The following is a 12261-nucleotide window of genomic DNA, read 5'->3' as shown; positions in this document are numbered from 1 at the left end:
GAAAAACATATACCTTGAAAACACCAATCAAAAGAAAGCTGGTATCACTGATTACTAGACAAAGAGGCTAAGATATGAAAAATGACTAATATTTCAAAGGATGGGAATCATACAAGCTGTGTTCTTTGACCACAGTAGAATTAAACCGGAAATAAAAATAAGGTAACTTTAAAAAATCCCCTAATATTTATTTAGTTAAATAATACATTTCTTAAAAAACCCACTGAACAAAATGAAGTCAGAAAATATTCTAAAATCAATGATAATGAAAACACAATATATCTAAATTTATGAGATACAGCCAAATTAGTGCTTAGAAAGACTTTTGTAATTCTAAATGCTAGCATAGAGGGTGGCAGATGGGAATAAAATCAATGATCTAAGAATCCTCTTCAAAAAGCTAGAAAAAGAAGAAATCAAAACCAAAAGAGGACAAGAAACTTAAAAACAGTTATTTAAATAGAAAACAGAGAAACAACAGAAACAAAGTCAAGAAAGGCAAAAACTGGTTCTTTGAAAAGACTAAGAAAATTGATAAACCCATAGTATGACTAATCAGAGAGAGAAAGAAAAGACATAAATCACCAGTATCAGGAATAAAAAAAAGACATCACTTCAGATCCTGCAGACATTAAATAATAATACAGGATATTATGTACTTTATGCAAATAAACCTGACAACAGAAAAAACGGACACGATCCTGAAAATGACAATACTGACACAAAAGGAAAGTAAAAATCTTAATAGATTTAAGTGTAGTTTAGCCTACAAATGCCACTGAATGCTATCTCCCTAATACCAGGAACAATATAAGTATGTCTATTATCACCTCTTCTATTCAACATTGTGCTCAGGGTTCTATCAAGTACAGTAAGGTAGCAAAAATAGACAAAGACTGAAAGGAAGAAGTCCAACTGTCTTTATTTGCATATAACATGACCGTCTATGTAGAAAAATTCAAATGCATCTACAAACTAACAGACCTAGTACTTTCTATATAAGAACTGAACAAGGTCACAGAAAACAAAGAGAATATACAAAAATAAATTATATTTCTATATACAATCGGAAAATAAAAATTTTAAATGTCATTTATAACAGCATTTTAAAAATCCAGTACTTTGGAGTAAACTTAAGAAAAGATGTATAAGACCTCTACATGGTAAATTATAAAACACTGCTGAGAGAAATGAAAATAAAACAAAACCCTAAATAAATGTAAAGATACATCATGCTTAAGGACTGAAAGTCTCAATACTGCTGTAATTTCAAGTCTTGCTAAACTGATGAATTGACGCATAGATTCAACACAATCCCAACCAAAATACCAACAGGTTTCTGATTTGTGTGTGTGTGTGTCTGTGTTTGGTAAAAATGAACAAGCTGAATCTAAAATACAAAGGACCTAGCACTGCAAAGACACTCTTGAAGAAAGCTGAAGGATTTACACTACTAGATATCAAGACTTACTATTAAGTGTGGTATTGGTCAGAAAACAAGCTGATCAATGGAATAGAATACATAATCATATATAATCCAGAAAGAGATCCAAACATACAAGGTCAATTAATTTTGACAGAGGTGCCAAATGGCTAAACAAAAATAGTTTCAATAAATGGTGCTAAATTAACTGGATATCAGTATGGAATAAAACTTAGACTTCTATATCACGCTAAAAAATGTGAGCTGCATCACAGATCGAAACAAAATTAAAACTACAGTTTCTATAAGAAAATATACACCAACATGTTCACAACCTTAAGGTAAGCAAATATTTCCTAAACGTGATATAATGGCACTATGCATAAAATATTTTTTTCAAAAATAGATATACTGGACTTAGTCAAACTTTTAGCCTTCAAAAGACATCATTAAGAAGCAAAAAGGCAATCCAAAGACTAAGAGAAAATATTTAAAAGTGTCTGAGAAAGGGTTTGTACTAGGAATCTATGAACTTCTACAAATCAGTAAGGGTAAACAACCCAATAAGAAAATGTGCTGAAAACACGAATAGACACTTCAAAAAGGAAGATATACAATGACCAATAAGCATATGAAAGAGTGTCTAACTTCATTAGTCATGTAGTTGTTGTGTGCCATTGAGTCGACTGCGACTCATAGTGACCCTATATGACAGAGTGGAACTGCCTGCCCCATACGGTTTCCTAGGCTGTAATCTTTACAGGAGCAGATCACCAGGTCTTTTCTCCTGTGGAGCAGCTGGTGGATTCAAACCGCCGACCTTTCGGTTAACAGCCGAACACTTAACCTTTGTACGACTAGGGCTCCTTTCATTAGTCATAGGAAGATGCAATTTAAAAACACAATGAGATACCATTACATCAATCAGATCTAAAATTAAAAAAAGAAGTCGATACCAAATGTTGGCAAGAATGTGGAGCTACCGGAAGTCTCATACATTGCTGACGGGTATAAAACGGTAAAACCAACTTTGGGAGTTAGACTGGCAGTTTCTAATAAAGTTAGAAACGTCTTTCCTCTGACTCAGAAATTCCAGTCTTAGGTCTATAACCAAGAGTAATGAATGTCTATGTCCATAAAAAACTTTTTACAAGAATGTTCACAACTATGTTATTCATAACAGCCCCAAACTGGAAATAACTCAAATGTGTATTAAGAGCACAATGGATAAACTGTGGCATATTCAAACAATAGAATGCACTACTGATACATGGATCAATCTCAAAACATTAGTTGAGTTAAAGTCAGATGCAAAAGAGTACATAATGCTTTATTCCATTTGTATGACTTAAAAAAATGGGTCAAACTAATCTATGGTGATAGCAATCAAATCAGAATAGTGATTGCCTGGGGAGGAGGGTTTGTTGACCAGAAAGGGACATGAGAGCTTTCTTCAGGTTTAGAAATAGGTGAGGTTACATGGCTTTATTCATTTGTCAAAACGCACTTGTGCATTTTTCATATGTAAATTTTACCTTAAAAATTACTAATAGCATGAAAAATAAGAATAGGAATTTGCAACTAGTATGGTGAGGGCTTAGGCAATGCAGGCAGAAGAAACTGCATATGATATACCATAGGTCCTTTAAAAAGCATAAGGTATTTGGGAAGCTAAGTAATTAAATATTAATAGGACATGACTGGTAGGGCTAGGAATGGAGGTGTGAGGAGGTATGAGTTAAGGGTGGTAGCAGCAGCAGCAGCAGCAGCAGCAGCAGCAGATATAATATGAAAGGCATCTCTGCCATTCTACAAATCTGTACTGTATTCTCTAGGGGATGGAGTACCATGGAAAAGTTTTAAGCATGAAAATGTTGGGATCAAATCCGGATACTAGGAAAAAATACCCGCAGCAGTGCTTAGGTTAGAGAAATACTGGACTTACAGGCTTTGGCAATAATGATGGCAAAGAGATACAGATTTGTAACCTATTTTAGAAGCATAATCTATAGGGCTTGGTGACCTATAAACTTACACTGGGGGAGGAAGGTGGTAAAAAGAGAGGGAGGCATCTATAGTAAAAAATTAGGTTTTAGACATGGATTACTGGGGTCATGCCATTAACAATATAGAGGACACAAGAAAAGACTGAGAGGTGGTATTCTAGGAAGTAAGAGTTCAATTTTAGATACAATGAGAGGGAAAGTCCATAGAACTCCAGGTAAGATCCATAAGGGTGGCTATATATTATTAGATGAAGCCCAGAAAAGACATCTTGTCTCTAGCTACAGCTTTGGAGTTGCTCGAAAATTCACCACCACCATCAGTTGCCTTTGAGTCAATTCTGACTCACGATGACCCCATGTGTGTCAGAGTAGAACTGTGCTCCATAGGGTTTTCAATGGCTGATTTTGTGGAAGAAGATCACCAGGCCTTTCTGCCAAGGCACCTCTTCATGGACTTGAGCCTCTAACTTTTTGGCTAGCAGCTGAGCAAGTTAGCCATTTGTACCATCCAGGGACTTCCACCAGAAAACAGAACGTGTTTAAAACCTCCCTAGGGATAAGATTTCCCTAACCAAAATGAAGAGTAAAAATTTAATGTGTTAGTATTTTCCTAGAGCAATACATGTGCTGTTTTCGCTGCTTTTACTATATTCTCTAAAGCCACAACTGAGGAGTTGTCTTAGAAAATGAATTAAGATTTCTAGAACATAATAGCAGTCCGGATCTTTAGAGGGCTCCTGACTACTTAAGGTTCAGCTTTAACCTGGTTCCTTGACTTTCTTGGGTTAGGAATGTGGCTGACCTTGGGTATTCCCTTCCCAGCCCCAGGAAAGCTTCCTCTGACTTTATTTACATCCAAACAGGGGTTTCATGTCCAGAATTAGTTGCGCTTGGATATCTTATACTCTTTCCTCAAGCTAATGAAACATCCTGTTCACAAAACACCCTAGGAAAGAGTACATATAGTCTACCCTCCTTGTTTTAAAAGTTAGAAAAACAAGGTCTGAGTGGTTGAAAACCACACAAGTATGTAACAGTCCAGCTGGAATGAGATTCCAGATCATATAACCTATATCAAGCTGACTCCCTATGCTCAATATTCAAAATACAGTACTTGTACAGCTAGGATGGCTGCTTATGGAATATGGATATTTACTGCATTAAAAAACATTAAGAGAAAATATAGTTTAAGTAAACCTAGCCAAATCTAAATTAATAAAGATAGTATTACACAGAAGCACTGGTTTCCACTTAAAAGTTTCTTAGTTACTGGTCACTGGTCAACATTTTGGTTTTCACCTGGTACTTAGTAATTGATAATTTAAAAAAAAAAAAAAAAACTGCTCCAGAATCTTGCCATGTGACACAGTTATATTAATGTTTATAACTCCTCCAAAGTCTAACTTCCTTATGTAATAACATATATGCTTACCTTTTATAGCCATCTGGAATCTGCTCAGGTTTTAATGAATGCTGACTTATTATTAATACTTATTTTGTGTACTCTCTGGATGGCCTCTGTCAGATGTTACCAAATGAAGTAATTTTGTTTATATAACCTCTGCTTTAGCTTTCTCAAAATTTTACAAGAACAGGCATGGATAAGACTGTTGGGTTGTACCATTTTTTTGTTTGTTAAGGTGAAACAAATAACCTAGGCATTAAAGTTTAAGAGCTGCCTGTGTCTATTATATCTTAATATTTATAACTACACATTTGCTTCTCCTGATTGAGGAGACTTCTTCATTCTGTACATAATTCTGTACCTAGGGCATGTACAGTTATTTATAAATTCTAAGATGGGGATGCTTATTTTTCTTCTTTCTCCCTCTGATAAAGTATGTCATCAACCATCTGTTAGACTGGCTAAAAAATACATTGATTATACCAAGTGCTGCAGAGGATGTGGAGCAACTGGAACTTTCATATAGTCCTGGAGGGAATGAAAAATGATACAACCACTCCGGAAAACATTAGTCAGTTTCTTTTAAGTTAAACATACTCTTACCATGGGTTAGCAAGCCCACTCCTTAATTTTAACCAAAGTGGACTGAAAACTTATGTTCACACAAAAACTTGTACATGAATGTTTGTAACAGCTTTATTGATAATTGCCAAAAAAAAAACTGGAAACAACCCTAACGTCCTTGGTTAATAGAAAAACAAACTATGGTACACCTATATAATTATTCGGTAATAAAAAGGAACAAACTATTGATAAATACAACTTGCATGAATCTCAAAGTTAAAGAAGTCAGTCTCAATAGGTTACGTATTTTATGATTCCATTTGTAAGACATTCTTGAAAAGACAAAACTACAGTGAAGGAAAACAGATCAGTGGTTGCCAGGGGATATGGAATGGGAGGGTGTGACTACAAAGGCATAGCACAAGATACTGGGGGCAATGAAATTATTCCTTTTCCTGATTGTGGTGCTGCTTAGACGAATCTACATACATCTTAAAATTCATGGAGTGGTATACAAAAAAAATAATAATAATAATTTTACTGTACATTAAAAAAAAGAATTCATGTATTAGGATCTATAAATCATTCAATTTCATAAGTTTAAAGATGAGGAAACTGAGATCTAGAGGTGTTAAAGTGATTTGCTAACGATGACACAGTTACTTAATGGCAGTCCTTTCCTTAAGGACTCTTCCTTTAAGAGTTCACAACCTAATACAAATCACGTATTTTTAAATTGAGAAATTCTATCAGAAATAAGAAATACATAAAGAGGGTGGGGAGGGAAGGTAAGGGTTATTCACTAACTAGATAGTAGACAGGAATTATCTTAGGTGAAGGGAAGGACGGCACACGCTACATAGGAAGTCAGCACAATGGGGCTAAACCAAAGCTAAGAAGTTTCCTGAATACAATCAAACAGTTCGAGCGACAGAGTAGCAGGGGTCGGGGTATGGGGACCATGCTTTCAGGGGACATCTAGGTCAACTGGCATAACAAAGTTTATTAAGAAAATGTTCTGCCTCCTACTTTGGTAAGTGGCACCTGGTGTCTTAAAAGCTAGCAAGCAGTCACCGAAGATGCATCAATGGGTCCCAACCATCTGGGATAAAGGAGAATGAAGAACACCGAAGACATAAGGGAAGTATTAGCCCAAGAGACAGAAAGGGCCATATAGTCCAGAGACTTCATCAGCTTGAGACCAGAAGAACTGGATGGTGCCTGGCTACCACCAATGACCATCCTGACAGGGAACACAACAGAAAGTCCCTGATGGAGTGGGGGAAGGGTGCGATGCAGAACTCAAATTCTAGTAAGAAGATCAGACTTAATGGTCTGACCGAGACTAGAGGAACCCCAGACTCTCTGTCAACCCAGAACTAATCCCCAAGGTCAACCCTTCAGACAAAGATTGGACTGGACTGTGGGACATAAAATGATACTCGTGAAGAGTGTGCTTTCTTAGCTCAAGTAGATACATGAGACTAAACGGGCAGCTTCTGTCCGAAGGTGAGATGAGAAGGCAGAGAGGGTTAGGAGCTGGCTGAATGGACACAGGAAATCAGGGGTGGAAAGTAGGAGTGTGCCTTCACAGTATAGGGAGAGCAATTAGGTCACATAACAACGTATGTATATATTTTTGTATGAGAGACTAAGTTGAATTGTAAACTTCCACTTAAACAATAAAAAAATATATATATACAGAAATTATGTAACAAACTAGGTAACAAACTCCACAATTATAATTCACCATATATAAAATTTCAGCCATAATTTCTACACCACATTTCAGGTGGACAGAGCATCAATAAAAAAAATCAAATTCTCACCTCACATTCAAGGAAGGCACTTTAATTAGTCATTAAGAAAGAAAACTTCCCTCAATACAGTTACATACCAGGAGTTCAGAAGAATTTGGCGAGGTTTATTCTAAAAACACCAAATATTAGTTCTGTGCTAAATCAATATTTCTCTTCTAGAGATATTAAAGAAAACATTCACTAAATCAATAGGTAAAAGCCAATCTAGGTTTAGTGGGGCTTGAGAAGATGAAAATGGAAAGAAAAAAAAAAAAGTAAGATGAAAATAGAGGGGCTTGCACTACACAAATTATTGACTATATAAGTAGTTCCCGATTTATGACATACTCAAGTTATGATGAACTGCATTTATGACCATTTGTGTGGGTTTTTTTTGGGGGGGGGTACATCTTATTGTTAGTAATATGTATTACACACAACGTTGCAACACGTAATTTGCTAATGTTATCATTCTCAGACGTTCACTTGCAGATATTCAAAGATCAGATTTATACAGATACTTATACAAAAGGCAATAATAGTGAAAACCAAAAAAAAGAGAGATTCAGCTTACATCAGAACAGACTTATGACAGAGTCATTGGAATGGAGCCTCACTGTAAGCTGGGGACTACCTGTACTTAATAAAATACAGGAAATGTTATTATCCTCTTCTTTAGGGATGATGCACTTAAGAGGCCAAGATTCAGGAAACTGGTTCTTTTCCAAATATTTCATTTCAGAGTCTCAGGTGCCAACTAAGACTTAGATACCACTCTATTTTATAGGGATCCAGTAATTTTTTTTCATAAGGTGAATTCAGCCTCAGCTAACACTATCTTTATAATTTCCACGTAGGATTACTATGATAGCCATGAAACTATTCTTGAAGTATACAAAAGGTGAACAGGAAGCTTAAGTATCGTGTGTGTTAACAAAATATCAAAAATTTCATTTCCTACTATTCTTAAGAATAAATTAACACATTTACTTCACACATAATAGTCCCAACTGATCAGACCTTGACATTATTATAAACATTTCAGAGTTTTATAGTTAAAAAAAGCCTTAAACTTCATCTGATAAAAATCTTTATTTTACAAATAAGAAACTAAAGATTAACAGAGTTAATTATTGCAGAGGTGAATCAAGAGTAGGACTCCTAACTACTTATCCAGGAATCATTTACACACTGGAGATGTAAATCTTGCACCTATTTCCTTTAGTCGTTCATTCTGCTATATACTCCCAAGACAACAGGAATCAGCCAACACACTATTAATCAACTCATTGACAACTGCAAGCAAAGTACTGTGTCCCTGAATTTTCTCTCCAGACTTAATCCAAAATAAATTCACTCTGTTTACTCTTTAGTGCACAGTATAAAATATCTAAGTTCTACGGCAAACTAACCTAAAACGAACGATAAACTATCTTTAATCCTCTGTGTTGTTGTTGTTTTGTTAATGTTGTAAAATCAGTAATGAGGGAAAAAAGAACAACAACAAAAAAACCTTATCTGTTGCCAAGTGCCATTTTCAAAGGAAACTAATTTTTAAAATAAATTCAAATTTTAATCAACTTGTCAAGTGTATCCCAATGAACTGAAGTATTAAGAAGTCAAAGTAAAATCTTATGTCATAATATTTATCTGCCAATTTTCTAAAAGTTAATATTTAAAATGATCCATAAAGAAAGTTTCTGGATTTAATTATCCTAAAATTTTATTTAAGGCTTTGTTCCCTAAGTTATTCAATGTTTAAACTGCAACATGATAAATTATGCTTTGGTATTAATTACAAGAACTAATACAAGATTTTGGTTTTTGCTGGGTTTTGAGATTCAATATTCACACCTAAACGCGTAATAAGCCTTGAAAAATAGATGAATGAAAACATGTCCCTATCCTCAAAGAGCACATAATTTAGTAAGTGATATAAGCATGTAGAGAAATAAATTATACACACACTACAGGGGAAGTCAGCACAACTGGACTAAATCAAAGCTGTTTCCTGAATACAATCAAACACTATGAGGGATACAGTAGCAGGGGTAGGGGTCTGGGGACCATGCTTTCAGGGGACATCTAGGTCAACTGGCATAACAAAGCTTATTAAGAAAACGTTCTGCCTGTGCATGTAGAAATTTTTGAAATGGTGTATCTTTGGCTATGTGTATTTTCACCAAAAAAAAAAGGTTGAGAAGTTAGAGGGTTAATATGTTGTGGGGTTGTTAACCAATGTCATAAAACAACATGTGTACTACTGTTTCATGAGAAACTATTTGTTCTGTAAGCCTTCACCTGAAGTACAATAAAATACAAAAAGAAAAGAAAATGTTCTGCATCCTACTTTGGTGAGTGGCATCTGGGGACTTAAAAGCTTGCAAGAGGCCATCTAAGATGCATCGATTGGTCCCAACCACCTGGAGTAAAGGAACATGAAGAACACCAAAGACACAAGGAAAGTATTAGCCCAAGAGACAGAAAGGGCCACATAAACCAGACACTTCATCAACCTGAGACCAGAAGAACTAGATGGTGCCTGGCTACCACCAATGACCGCCCTGACAGGCAACACAACAGAGAGTCCCAGATGGAGCAGGAGAAAGGTGGAGTGCAGAACTCAAATTCTAGTAAGACCACACTTAATAGTCTGACCGAGACTAGAGGAACCCCGGAAAGCATGGCCCCTGGATTCTCTACCAGCCCAGAACTAAAACAATTTCCGAGGCCAACTCTTCAGACAGGGATTGGACTCTGGACTGTGGGACATAAAGTGATACTTGTGAGGAGTGTGCCTCTTAGCTCAAGTAGATACAAGAGACTAAATGGGCAGCTTCTGTCTGGAGGTGAGATGGGAAGGCAGAGAGGGTTAGGAGCTGGTTGAATGGACATGGGGAATCAGGGGTGAAAGGGAGGAGTGTCCTGTCACAGTGTGGGGAGAGCAATCAGAGTTACATAACAGTGTATGTATAAATGTTTGTATGGAAAAAAATTAAAAAAGAAATAAATTATAATAAAACATAATATGACAATGAACAAAAAAGGTAGCATAGAGAACATAACTAGATAGTCAGGGAAGGTTTCACAGTGATATTCAAATTACTTTTGATGAAAGACAGGAATTGGACAGTAGAACTTAAAACAGGTTATTTCTTTATACAAATCTGATGTGACAGAAGGCATTACAGTGGTTCTCCAAGGCCAGGGTTAGGGACTGGGGATTGACTGGGAAGGTATACAACAGAAACACTGAAGTGATGAAATGTTCTAGATCATCCATTATAGTGATAGTTACCCAGGTGTACGTATTTCTTAAAACACATCAAATTGTACACTTCAAGTATGTGCATTTTATCATATGTAATTTATATCCCAATAAAGTATTTAAAAAGGGAATAGGGGAAACCAAATGGGCTGTTCTTCGTGTTGCAAAACCTCTTTTATATTCCAATAATCACAAGGTAGTTATCAATGTTCTATGAGGAGGAAAATGTTTTCTCTAAATAAACAGTTTAAAGCTACAGTGATGTTTCTTATTTTAGGCTACTCTTAAAGATGTAATGGGTAAAAAAATGTACAGCTTGGCAGATTTCCAATAGAACAGACTATTTCTAAGTTTATATTATACTGCTAAAAACAGCATTTCCATAATACAAATTTCCATTTATAATGTAATTACTGAATGTGTGGGTAAGAAAATACTAGATGAGGCATTGAGGAGTTCTTTTTACTAGCTTTGTGATTCTGACCAAATTAATTCACATCTCTGGGATTATTTCAGCTCTAAAAATAATGTCAGTTTCTCTATGGTGTCTTTCATTTTTAATATTCAATTATTCTTACAAGGTTGAAATCCCTACACAGAGTCTACAAATGAAACCCCTACGGTAAGTCCCTGATGTTGAAAGTGACACACTAAAACAAGTGTTATCAAGTTCACTGACTAGCAGAAGGGTTTTCTGCAACTTTTGGGATTGTTGATTTGAGGTTCTTGGTCAAATTTATCTATTTTAATAAAATTTTACTTATATCTATTATTTTTTATTAGCTAATTACTTACAGGGGTATTTCCAAAATTTCTACTGTACTAAATGCATTAATCTATACATACCACTCTCTGTGCATATGAAGAAATTGAGGGTCATTAAATATCTTTCTCAAGAGATCATCTCTGCAAGGACAAAACTATTAGATCAAATAGAATGTCAACTTATACAACTTTTCATAGTTCCATGAGAAACAGGTAAAAAAGAACTTAGATGAGTAGCCAAGCCATCAAATTATTAAGTGGTGCCCTCAAAACTAGATTCAAAAAGCATTAAACACAGGAATGGTCAAAGAGGTCTTGTAGTCTTCAGATCAAGCTAAATCTCTTCAAGAGGTCCTCCAGTGGCTATAGCAATTTATCATGGACCCACTGTAAAGAATTAAAACTTTGAAAAAAACCTGCTATCTGCAGGCAAATAGCTAGTTTTTGTAGGAGGCATGAAAAACTAAAATAGATGTTTTAAGAACAATTAGGGGTAGGGTCCACAAATGTAGAGGCTGTTATTAGGAAAGGAAAATTTAATAAATGTTTTTAAAATGTGACACAATGTAAGGAAAGTTTCAATGATTAATAGATATACAGAAGTTAAACGGTATTATATACCAAAATTACTTCTGCAGTTATAAGAGTTATGCTTGATAATTTAACTGTTCGTCACTTAGGTTGCTAAATTAAATATGGTTCATGCATATGATAAGTTATATGCAGCCATTACGAATAAGGTACATAAATAGATGTATAAATTTTTGTATAGGAGACTAACTTGAAATGTAAGCTTCATTTAAACTACAACAATAAAAAAAAAATAAGGTACATATGTATGTACATGCTGATATGAAAAGTTCAAGTATATGGAGAAAAGCAAAGCAGTGAACAGTGTATCTTATATAATTTTTTGTTTATGCAAAATGTTTTAGAAACAATGTATACATGGATGCATGGATATTGATACAAACATAGTATTTTTTTTGGAAGGATATTCAAGAAAAACTTTGTAAAGAAAAAGTTGGTTA

At 35.1% G+C, this 12261-nt stretch overlaps 1 protein-coding gene across 5 annotated transcripts in view; it reads right to left on the bottom strand.

Moving 5' to 3' along the window:
* The window catches only part of PKN2 (protein kinase N2), a 178065-nt gene that overhangs the window by 104549 nt on the left and 61255 nt on the right, over nt 1-12261 (bottom strand). The window lies entirely within an intron of this gene.

The sequence above is a fragment of the Trichechus manatus genome, unplaced genomic scaffold, assembly GCF_000243295.1.
Source record: "Trichechus manatus latirostris isolate Lorelei unplaced genomic scaffold, TriManLat1.0 scaffold00058, whole genome shotgun sequence".
Classification (NCBI taxonomy): domain Eukaryota; kingdom Metazoa; phylum Chordata; class Mammalia; order Sirenia; family Trichechidae; genus Trichechus; species Trichechus manatus.
This window is presented reverse-complemented; position numbering and strand designations above follow the sequence as displayed.